Raw genomic sequence first — 11,096 nt, 5'->3', positions numbered from 1 at the left:
TCAAATCAACCCATGGCAGCCTGTGAGCCCTCCCTTGGGTCAAAGAGGGTGTGTGGGGAGGAAGAAGGGAAGGGCAGGCATTTGGGTTTGGTTCCCCTCTGCCTCTCCAGGGCTGGGCCTTTTATTAGAATATCCCTGTTCTCTGTTTCATGAGACCTTTGCTTTCACTTGAACAAAGTGTCCTGTGGGTAAATTTGAAAACTGCTGCGCTGCCAGCTGGACTCTTGTTTGTCTGAGAGGAAGCCACAGGTTTTGCAGTCTGGCCCACCTGGGCCCTTCCCTGAGCCCTAGCTTCCTAGGAGGCATGATGGCCACTTAGGAAGGCAGGCATGATGGCCACTTAGGAAGGCAGGCATGATTCTATGGAACGCCACCCCCGTTTTCCTGCAGTTTTTTCCATTTTCAGGGAAATGGGCATAGGGTCCTACAGGAAGTGGACATCTTGTGAGGGAGGGGCCCCGCGGGTCCCCAGCAAATTACAAAGATGATTGGATCTCAGCTACTCCTGGCCTGTCCTTGCCTATCCACATATTTCCAGAAGTCCACAAGTGTTTTTTTGTTTGTATGTTTTTTCTCGTTTTCCTCAATAACTGACCAGCTTATGTCTGGTGAGTACCACGATGGAGCTAAGCTCTGCTGGCTTTGGCCGCCTAATGCTTGCTCTCTTTGTCTCTATGGTATTACGTTTCATAAGGACGGTTTCCCACCGCACTCCACAACCAGAAACGACTAAGGAGCAACAACCAGATAGGCCTCTGCACAAGCAGAGCTGTACAGGCAGTGGGGAGGCCGTTGGGACTGGGTGCCCACCGTGAGGCTGTGACCGTCACCATGTGGCAGCCGTGGCACTTCGCCCATCAGCTGACGGAAGCACGACCGCATTTAGCGCACAAATGATCATCTAGGAGGGTCCGAGTATAAGGAGGTTGTGGACTGTTTGGATATCAAATCCTTCGTCGTCCAGTTGGCGGCCCAAGGAGCCACGCCGTTCCCTTTAAGATGGGGCTGCTCCAGCAGTAACAGGCTTTAGTTAATGCCCAGGACCACATTTTCCCAAAAGGCCCATAAATGGGCCTTCGTTCCCAGGCTAGCCCACCACTGGACTCTGGTAGAGAAAGGAACTTAACACCCATTGGCTTTGCTGATTGTAATTCCTGCTCCACACCCCAGCTGCTCACTTCAGGTTAGAGGGTGGTGGGGAGCATTGCATCCCCTTGGACCAGTCATCGCAGGCAGGCCCAGCCAGGAAAAGCTAGAATTACTTGCATATTTATTCAACAACCTTTTATCTGATTGAATGCAGGCTCTGTAATCAGACAGCCTGGGTTCAAACCCTGGTTCTGCCACTAACTAGCTGTGTGACCTTAGGCAAATTACTTAATCTCTCTGGGCCTTGGTTTTTCTCATCTATAAAATGGGAATACTAATAGTACCTACCTCGTGGGGCAGTTGTGACGATGGAACCAATTAGCGTATATCAAGAGCCTAGGACACTCTCTGGCACAGAGAAGCACCTGATAAATGTTAGCAGTTTTTATTCCTATGTGCCAGGCTCTGTGCTTGGCCCAGGAGATGCCACGGTGAACAAAACAGACATGGTTTTCTCCTGGGGCTTCCGGGGAAATAGACATTTATTAGATAATCCCATGTACGTTGGAGAGGGGCACAGGGTTCTGAGATTGCAGAATGGGGCAGGGTGGGCAGGATAGGCTTTTTCTGAGGAGGGGGCACATGAACTGGGTCTGAAGAGTGGGGAGGGGTTACCCAGGTGATGACCAGTAAAGACTGCTCCAGGCAGAAGGAACTGCGCATGCAAAGACCCTGTGTCAGGGGGAAACATAAAAGGAGCTAGAAGAGAGCCGGAGCAGAGAACAAGGGGGCATGTGAATGAGATGAGGCCAGGGGTGAGGGGGGTGGTTAAGCATTGCCAGCCATGCTGGTGATTTGAGTCTTTATTCTAAAAACAATGGGGAGCCATTGAAACCTGCATAGGGAGAGAGTTCCTGCACTTGGAGCAAAGAAGGGGCTTCTGCTCTTATTCATTGAGGAATGGCATCCTGAAACCTATGGCAGGTTTTGCTCTTGAGTTTTAGGGTAAATGGACTCAGGGAGTCAAAGAGGTGAGGCAATTGGCCTCTGCGTATATTGGCAGCCCTACCTGTTTACTCTCAGGCCTTAACTGAGTCCTTCCATTGTTTTGCACTAAGCATTCAAATCTCCATTTTCCAGATGAGCCAACCTCAGAGAGCTCAAGTGAATTCCCTAAAGCCACACACAGAAAATGTGAAGCAAGGACCCAATTCTCCTGATTCTTAGGGCTGTGTTTTCTACCTGGCTGCATTCAGTGGCCCTACCTGGTAGCTTTTGGCCTGACCACTAACCTGAAGGCCCCAAGAGGACAAGGACAGTGTGTGTCCTGCTTGTGGCTTATCCCAGTGCCCGGCTCTTGTCAGGGCTCAATAAATGTGCCCTGCACTGAGAAAGCCAGCAGTGTAGTCTTAAGGGGACCAGTGTTTCTTTCTGCCCATCAGTGGGGACCAGGTGGGTCCCTTTTCCAATCTGGTTCTCCTCATAGCCAGTGACTCCCATTTTTCTAGGCCAGGGGTCAGCAAACTGCAGCCTGTGGGACAAATTCACCTGTTTTTGTAAATGAATTCCACCTGTGTTTGTAAATAAAATTTTGTTGGGACACAGCCATGCTCATTCATTTACATATGGACCACGGCTGTTTCCATGTTACAACTGCAGACTTGAATAGTTATTGACAGAGCCACAAAACTGAAAAGATTTGCTCTCTGGCCCTTTACAGAAAAAGCTCCCTGATTCTATTCTAGGGAATGCATTGTTCTCTTGAGAGTTTAGTCTGTGATATGAGCAGGTTCCTAAACCCCTCCAGAGAATCTTCCACGGAGATCTTCCGTAGTCAGGCTGAGGAGCATTTGGAGAAGTGATATCGTTGGTCCCATCGCTGTGGCCGGGGGGCATTGGGAAACCATGGCTGGCAGCCCCGAAAAACACAAGCTTAGGGGGTGGGAGGAGCTGTCCCCCAAAGACCCCATAAGGATAGAAACAGACAAAAGCAGCAGATTGTCTAGCCATCCTGAAATGTAGGGTGTCTGTAAAGTCCTCGTAGAATTTAAAATCTGTTTCCTGATAATAAAGCTGACATATACATCATTATATACATTTTTCTATTTAAAATTATAGAAAAGGAAAATAGGAAGGGCCACTGTCATGCTTACAGGGCACTGTAAGCTTTTTTTTCAGTCCATCCTCTAAGCACCCACACCCCTGAAAGTATGCTGTTTACATTCTTATACCCCTGCTTTTACACCTAACAAGGTGTGAGTGCTTTACAGGCATTCAGCATAAAGGGGACTTTAACACCTGCGTCTTATCCCATTAGGGGACAGGTTTCCATTGCATGGGACGTGAATGTTTCTTCCCAGTGTTTCTTAGGTGAAATACCATTGCTTCAATCTTTGAGGGCATTCTGGAGTACTTTTCTGGGTTCCGTTTGTGGAAGTGGAAACCTGCTCACTTTGAATGCTTGCATCTTACAGGTGTTTATGTGCCACGAGGTGTGCTGTACTTTTATGGTCTTCGCACAGGCACCAAGAACCAGTATCCTCTTAGCAATATTTCCTCCTCTGCAAGGCAGATTTAGCGGCACAAGTCTTCCCTTGACATAGCTTTACCTGCTGCTAAGTTATTGCCTTCCCCCTTACATAGAGCACTTGCTGGTATAGAGAAGACGCACCAGCACTCAAATACTCAGCCAGCACGATCCCAGGCCAGGGGTGGAGGTTGGGGGCTTTTTTCTGTCTCCCTGGACCCTGCGGCTGACTCTGTGTGACCTTGAGAAAGGCACAGCCTTGCTCTGAGTCTCAGCATCCCCACCTCCAAAGGCTGCTGTGAGCCTACAAGAGGATAGATGCACAGCGTCTGGCGCAGAGCAGAGGCCAAGGAAATGTTAAGCGTTTGTATTACGAGGCTTTGCAGGTGAGGAAACTGAGGCTCCAGAGAAGTGACTTGCCTAGGTCACGCAGCTTGTAAAACGCCAGTTACGAGGCCCCTGATCTTGAGAGTGGTCCCTTCCAGGGCACTGCTCCTGGCTGGTTCTCAAAGCTCACAGGGGCATAAGGGACTGGGGGCTGGACAGTGGCAGAATTAACTTTTCCCCAGGCTGTGCCCAGATCTTCTGAGAAGCAGCTTGTAACTGCATGGGGGTCAGGGAGGAAAGGAGGCGTCTGGGAGATGCGGGGCTCTGCATCTGCTTGCTCTAGACCCCCTGGCCAGTACCCCACCCCAGTGCCGCAGGTGAAGCTAACAACCTCTGATACCCCATTCAGAAAAGAACAGATGATCAGGTCCCCTGGCCCTGTGGCCTGGGAGGGGCTGGTCCCTGCTCTAGGACAACCAACTCATCCCACTTTGCCTGGAGCTGACCTAGTTTTAGTACTGGAAGTCCCGTATCCCAGGAGCCCACTCAGTCCCGGGCAGGCCGGGATGGTCAGTCACGCTCTGTGTAGACTGTCAGCCCAGACAGTCTGGGTCTTGCCTGCTGCAAAGTCATGGATGTTCCCCTCTCCACCCTGACAGGTGGGCGATTGGCCCGCTGGAAGTTCCTATCAGAGCCACCCTCGTGCCCCTCTGACTTGGCCATCAGCATCCTCCCCAGTTCTTGGAGGACCTTCCATCTTTGGAGGTTTCCTATTTTATAGATAGAGAACTGGGACCTGGATGGGGGGAAGTCACCCCAGGGTCACACAGGTCCCTGACTCCTGGTCCGCTCACTCTCCTTGACCGCTGCATCTTAGGGATCTTGCCATCGGCTTCACACCTGTGGGTCTGGTGATGGGCTGTTGTTCAGGATGCGCTGGGATTCGGGGTGGACATCCGGGGCAGATCCTAGCAGAGAGACTGTCCCGCCCCCAAAGTGCTTGTGAACCCAGGCTAGAAGAGACGTACCTGGAATGCTTATGGTCGGGGAGTGGCCTTCCTCTCCTGGGTAAGGCTTTCAGAGTTTCTCAGCCCCTGCCCCGGAGGGCTGGCTACTCCCCCACCTGCTGGGGAGGAGCGGGAAGCTCTGAGTGTCTCCCTTCCTCTTTGGGGACTTCAGTTTCCCTGTCTGTACAGACTGAGTTTTGGGCCCCTTCCAGCTGTAGCTTCCTAAAGTGATCAAGGTTCTGTCATGTGAACAACCCACTGGGGCTCTGATTTTCAGTTTAAAACAACCTGTGTGCAAGGCAGGATGTGAACCTCTCTCTGCATGTGTCCTGAGCCCCACCTTGTACAAAGCCACTGACCAGACCCTGGGAGACAGCCCTTCCTCCTTGGCTTCCTTGAGAGTCTGTGCGTTCTCAGGCCTCCCGGCCATGGCTCCTGCTCTACGCTCTCCTTGGGCTGCTGCTTTCCCCCTGGGCTGCCCGCCCAGCCCACCCCTACTTGTCATCTCAAGGGCCACTTCTCCTTGGAAGAGTCTCCTGACAATTCCCGCCCGACCCAGGGTGGGTTAGGGGCCCCTCCCTGGCTCACCCCGGGGTGACGTGACCACACTGTGTCCTAACGGTCTGTTTACCTGTTTACTTGCTGGCTTCCCCACCATCCTCCTTTGCATCTGGTCACTCCCTCCCTTCCAGGATGGGTGCCCTCTCACCTCCACACTCCATCCCCGTGGAGTAGTGCTGTGGCATTTCTCAGCTTGGGCCGACCCCTCCCCCACCAACTACCCCTCCCCCGCAAGTTTCCATGTGGTTCTAGGTGTTTTCATGGTTACAGGAACCCAAGAGTGGCCTCGGGCTCAGCAGGGCCCTTTCTCCTACTACACACCCAAGCTTGATCAACTCCCCAAAGCTGCAACAAACAAGGAGGTGTGGGCCGTCACGTGGCCTTGAGTAACCACACTTTTGCTTCCTTCTTTTACACACGGCCGTTGGGGGTTGGAGCGGTCTGAGACCACAGCAGAGGTGCCACAGCCGTGCTTGGCAGCACAGGCTGGGTCCTTGTTACTAAAGCAGAGAAGCCGCTTCTCCTGGGCCCACGAGGCAGCCATCTCATGCTCTGCTGAGCACGGTAAGTACCAGCTTGCAAAAACCACAGGGAGTGGCTGGGTGGGTGGCAGGGTCTCCAGGGACCAGCAGGCCTGCCTGACAGCCAAGGGCGGGCTGGGGGGCAGCCCTGGGCAGAGCCTGAGCTGCAGCCCCTGGAAAGGACACCCCAAAGCCCTGGGCACTCGGGATTGAGGTCTGCCTGGAGTTGGTAGCCTTACTCTGCTGTCTCTTCCGGATCCTGCTCTGCCTTTCCTGTCAGGTTTGCCAGCAGCTGCCGGTTTAGGGGCTACTCTGAATTCAAAAAACTGGAGAAATCAGGAGCATTTCCCTAAAAATCATCCTACTCCTTCTTTCATGGTTGGGAAGCCAAAGCCCAGAGAGGTGAAGGGATTTGCTCAGGCTATGGGTCCATAAAAACAGTGTTTCCAAACTGTGTTCTTCACATTCTTATAGGATTGAGAAAATGGTGCTTGTCCACAGCAAATTATTAAAATATTAGTTTTAAGATACTACTGCTAGCAAAGGAGAAAATAATAATGATTAGGATACTCTTATTACTTTTGTATCTGGGGTGCTTTAGGGGCATAAAAGAGAGTGGTGGGGGGCTGGTAGCTAAAGCAGTGTCCCCTTACACACACACACACACACACGCGCGCGCGCCCATAGACAAGGATCAGGGCAGGCAGGCTCTGGTCTCCTGGAATTCTTTTTTCCTCAGGAGGTGGCTCCCCGGCCCCCGGGCAGGCCATTGAAACTCAATGGAATGGGCTGGGATGCCAGGCTGAGCATTCCCTGGGAACCTAGGCCTTCAGAGGGACCAGGGAATCGTCTGAGAACCCTGCCCCCTTTTTACAAATGAGAAAACCAAGGCTCAGAGGGGGGAAGCAGCAGCCCATGGCAGCATGGCTGGGAGGTGGCCGAGCTTGGACTTGTGGTGGCCCCATCTGGCTGCAGGACCCTCGTGAAGCCCACAAAGACCCAAGGCCTCTGCCTCTCAGTCTCCTTTGCTGAGCTGGAGCAGGAAGACAGTGGGGGTGGCTTCTGGCTAGAAGGAAATACGATTGTTACCTGTTGTACTTCTTGCTGCAGGACAGGCCACTAAATCAAGAGACAAGGTGTTGGGGCAAGGAATAGTGACTTTATTTGGAAAGCCAGCAGACTGAGAAGATGGCCCACTAGTGTCCCAAAGAACCTTCTTATCTGAGTTAGAATTCAGGCTTCTTGTATACTAAAAGGGGAGGGGGTGTGGCTGGTTGTTGCAAACTTCTTGGTGCTGGAATCCTTTGTTCTTGCAGCTGTCCACATAGTTCTGGTTGCGATGTTCCTGTAAACCTCCAACAAGACAATTGTTATTTTCTGTTCTGCAACTTTTTTATCTCTTTATGAATGGAAAAGTGTTATACCTTTAAAGGTCAAGCCCGGGAATATTTCAAGCTATAGATGACATTCTTTTACAAAGGTGGAGAGCCAGTAGGACTAAGCAGAGGCAACAGAGCACAAAGGTTAGAGCTAAAGGAATAGATCCAACGTGGAGTCAGGCTTGTTCTTCTCTGTTACAATTCCCTACTGTCAATGTCCATTCCACAATCTTGCAGGATAAGGGGCGACGACCACTCTGGCTACTTCCTGCTGAACGGGGGCAAGGAGGGGGTGATGGTGGAATGGAATTTATCAACTTGGAACTGGTAGTATTCCCGAGTCCTAGGCTGGGTATAAGCAGTTTGCATTATGAGGATACTGCTCCCCCTTTTTATGGCCCTGTCACAACACTTAGACAAGCACTTGAACATATATATAAACTCCAGCACTTGGGATGAGGGCACCTAGGCTGCTCTGCCCTGAGCTGTCTTTGCATATTTCCCCTGTTGGCCACACAGATAGCTTTATTAAAGCATTTCCTTTCCAACAAGTACAAGTGAAATGGGAGAGTAAAGTCATTGTTACTTATCTGGTAGGAGGCTGGTAGGATCTTAACAGCAACTTAAGATCTTCTGATGGCTTGCAAGTCCAAGTCTGCAGACCTATTGGCTACAGATTCTCCTGCCTGGACAGACACCTATAATGGCCTACCATCCAATATTTCAAAAGGGCTTAATTTAAGCTTGCTTCTGGGAGCCGCTCTAATCTGTTGCAGGGCAACTGGCAAGGCCTTATCCCAAGATAAATGAGTAGTTTCCAATCAATATGATACCTGTTGGGTTATACTTGTAGACAAAAGCAAGCCCATTGTCACTTTGGTGTTAGGCAATCCAAATTGAGGAATAATTTGCCTTTCCTGGGGCACCGTCAGCCCACACTTCTCATCTTACCTTTCTGTAGACCTCAGGGGGATCAAGTTCTGTCTGTTTTTCTGAATTTTCTAGGAGAGCCCTCTGTAGGTGTTAAAGCATGTTCTGGTGGGACTCTGATATCAAGTTGTCCTGGTGAAAAAGTCACTTGAGCATTCAGTTTACAGAGGCAATCTTGGCCCAGGTGGGGGATAGGGCATTCAGGCATGTACAAGAAACTACGTTTTAATATCAGATCTCCTAATTGACACTCCAGTGGTTTGAAATAAATTGTCAGCTCTGTACTTCCCCTGATACCCCAGTGACTGGGGTAGATGGGATGTTCTCTGTGCCAACTTAGTGTTTAGCATGGAATACGTTGCCCCTGTGTCTACCAGAAAGTCAATCAGTTTTCTTCCCACTGTCAGTTTTACCTGGGGCTCCTGTGGGGATACTTGAATTGAGTGTCATAAATCCAGAGGAGCCCCTGGGTCTCTTCATTCATCATCTAAACATTCTTCCCTCTCTACATCTGAGAGGCCCCACTCCTTTCCTTTTTTAGCCCTCCTTTTTAAAAAAAAATTTTTTTAATTGAAGTATAGTTGATTTACAATGTTGTGTTAGTTTCAGGTATACAACACAGTGATTCAGTTATACATATATTTATATCTATTCTTTTTCAGATTCTTTTCCCTTATATGTTATTACAAAATAGTGAGTATAGTTCCCTGTGCTATACAATAGGTTCTTGTTGTTTATCTATTTTATTTATAGTAGTGTGAATATGTTAATCCCAAACTCTTAATTTATCCCTCCCCCACCCCTTTCCCCTTTGGTAACCACAAATTTGTTTTCTATGTCTGTGGGTCTATTTCTGTTTTGTAAATAAGTTATTTTGTATCTTGTTTTTGAGATTCCACAAATAAATGATATCCTGTGATATTTGTCTTTCTCCGGCTTACTTCACTTCATATGATAATCTATAGTTCCATCCATGTTGCTGCAAATGGTATTATTTGGTTCTTTTTAGGGCTGAGTAGTATTCCATTATATATATATATACCACATCTTCTTTATCTATTCATCTGTCGTTGGACATGTACGTTGCTTCCACGTCTTTAGCCCTCTTGTTCTTTAATTGCAGGCATTCTCTCTCTCAGTGTCCTTTCTCTTTACAGTAAGTGCATCATTCTTTACCTAGTGCTGGCTTATCTGTCTCAGAGCCTCCTGTCTTCCAGGGATCCAATGCAACAATTAGAAAAGTACATTTCACCTTGTGCCTTCTTTTTCTGTTTTGTGTTCTCTGCTGTTGAATACCTTAAAAGCAAAGTCTACCAACTGAGAAAGAGTCATTCCAAATGCACCATCTAATTTTTGTAACTTTCTCCTGATATCTGGGGCACTTTGCCCGATACAGTTCATGTTTACCTTTCTAGTATTTTTAGGGCCCTTGGGATTGGCATCAGTATAATGTCTGTAGGTCTGATAAATCCTTTCCAAAAATTCAGAGTGGTCTTCATTTGATTTGTGCTGAATTTCTTGAATATTTTCAGACTCTTGTTTTGGGACCCCTTTTCGAAGCCCTACCAGGATGCACTTAGGGCAGTGCTCTGAAAAGGGCATTGCTGGGCTTCCCTGGTGGCGCAGTGGTTGAGAGTCCGCCTGCCGATGCAGGGGACACGGGTTCGTGCCCTGGTCCGGGAAGATACCACATGCCGCGGAGCGGCTGGGCCCATGAGCCATGGCCGCTGAGCCTGCGCGTCCGGAGCCTGTGCTCCGCAACGGGAGAGGCCACAGCAGTGAGAGGCCTGCATACCGCAAAAAAAAATAATAATAATAAAAAGGGCATTGCTGCCTCACTGAGGATCCCAATTTGGTTCAACTGTGGGTGCTGCCAGGTGGGCTTTGGGTGTACCATTTGGGTCCATTAGGTGGAGCTGGTACGCTTGTTCCCTGGCCTTATCAGTGACCATTCTCCTTTCATCTCCTGTAAGGATCATGTTGAGAAGAATGTGTATGTCTGTCCAGGAAGGGTGATGGGTGGTAAAAATGGAAGCAAACAATTCTGTCATTCGGAAAGGATTCTCCCTATAAGGAGGATTGTCCAATTAAACAAGTCCAAGGTTGACAAGGGACTGTGCATCCACAGAAACCCAGCCAGGTGGCCATTTTCATTCATGCACCCTATGGGGTAATTGCCCTGCTCTGGGATGGCTCCCAGTCCAAATTGGGTGCCCTGTTGGGTCTTAGATGGTGATACCAGATAAGGCCCCTGTGCCCAGGAAAATAATTGATCCCTATAAGGAGAGGGAGCCAGTCTGACCACTCCCTGAGCCCCAGGGTTGGGAACTGGGGCTGGAGCAAGAAAAATGGGAGGCAGTGGAAGAGGTGGAGGTACTGGCATAGTGGCTGGAGTGTCTGGGACCCAGCTCAGCCAGGGGAGCGTTTAAGGTTTGGAGCAATGTATCCTCATTCTTGTTCCCTTCCTTTCCTTCCTGTGTGACAGCTCTTGCCTCGGGTTTCTTTTCAAGCCTTTATACCGTAAGGCGACAACTCTCTGACTTTTTCTCATCCTGATGTAATAGCACAAATGCTTGCATGTAGGGGATTTTATCATTCTTCCCTGCTTCTTCACAGAATAGCTCTAATTTCAGGATTGTATTGTAATTTAGAGAGCCATTCAAAGGCCACCATTCCTTAGATCCTAACAGGTACTGTGGCCACACACTGTTACAATAAAATATCATCTTCCTCTTACTCGTGGGTTCATAGCTGT

The 11,096-nt window shown here is 49.4% G+C and overlaps 1 protein-coding gene across 1 annotated transcript in view; it reads left to right on the top strand.

The window, feature by feature from the left end:
• The first annotated feature begins 365 nt into the window (after positions 1-365).
• Positions 366-11,096, top strand: part of TMEM119 (transmembrane protein 119) — a 36,534-nt gene continuing 25,803 nt past the window's right edge. Inside the window, exon 1 of the mRNA XM_060170757.1 lies at positions 366-6,075. The gene's annotated coding sequence lies outside the window, so the exon portion shown is untranslated. The remainder of the gene's footprint in view (positions 6,076-11,096) is intronic.

Source organism: Lagenorhynchus albirostris, chromosome 14 (genome assembly GCF_949774975.1).
Source record: "Lagenorhynchus albirostris chromosome 14, mLagAlb1.1, whole genome shotgun sequence".
Taxonomy (NCBI): domain Eukaryota; kingdom Metazoa; phylum Chordata; class Mammalia; order Artiodactyla; family Delphinidae; genus Lagenorhynchus; species Lagenorhynchus albirostris.
This window is presented reverse-complemented; position numbering and strand designations above follow the sequence as displayed.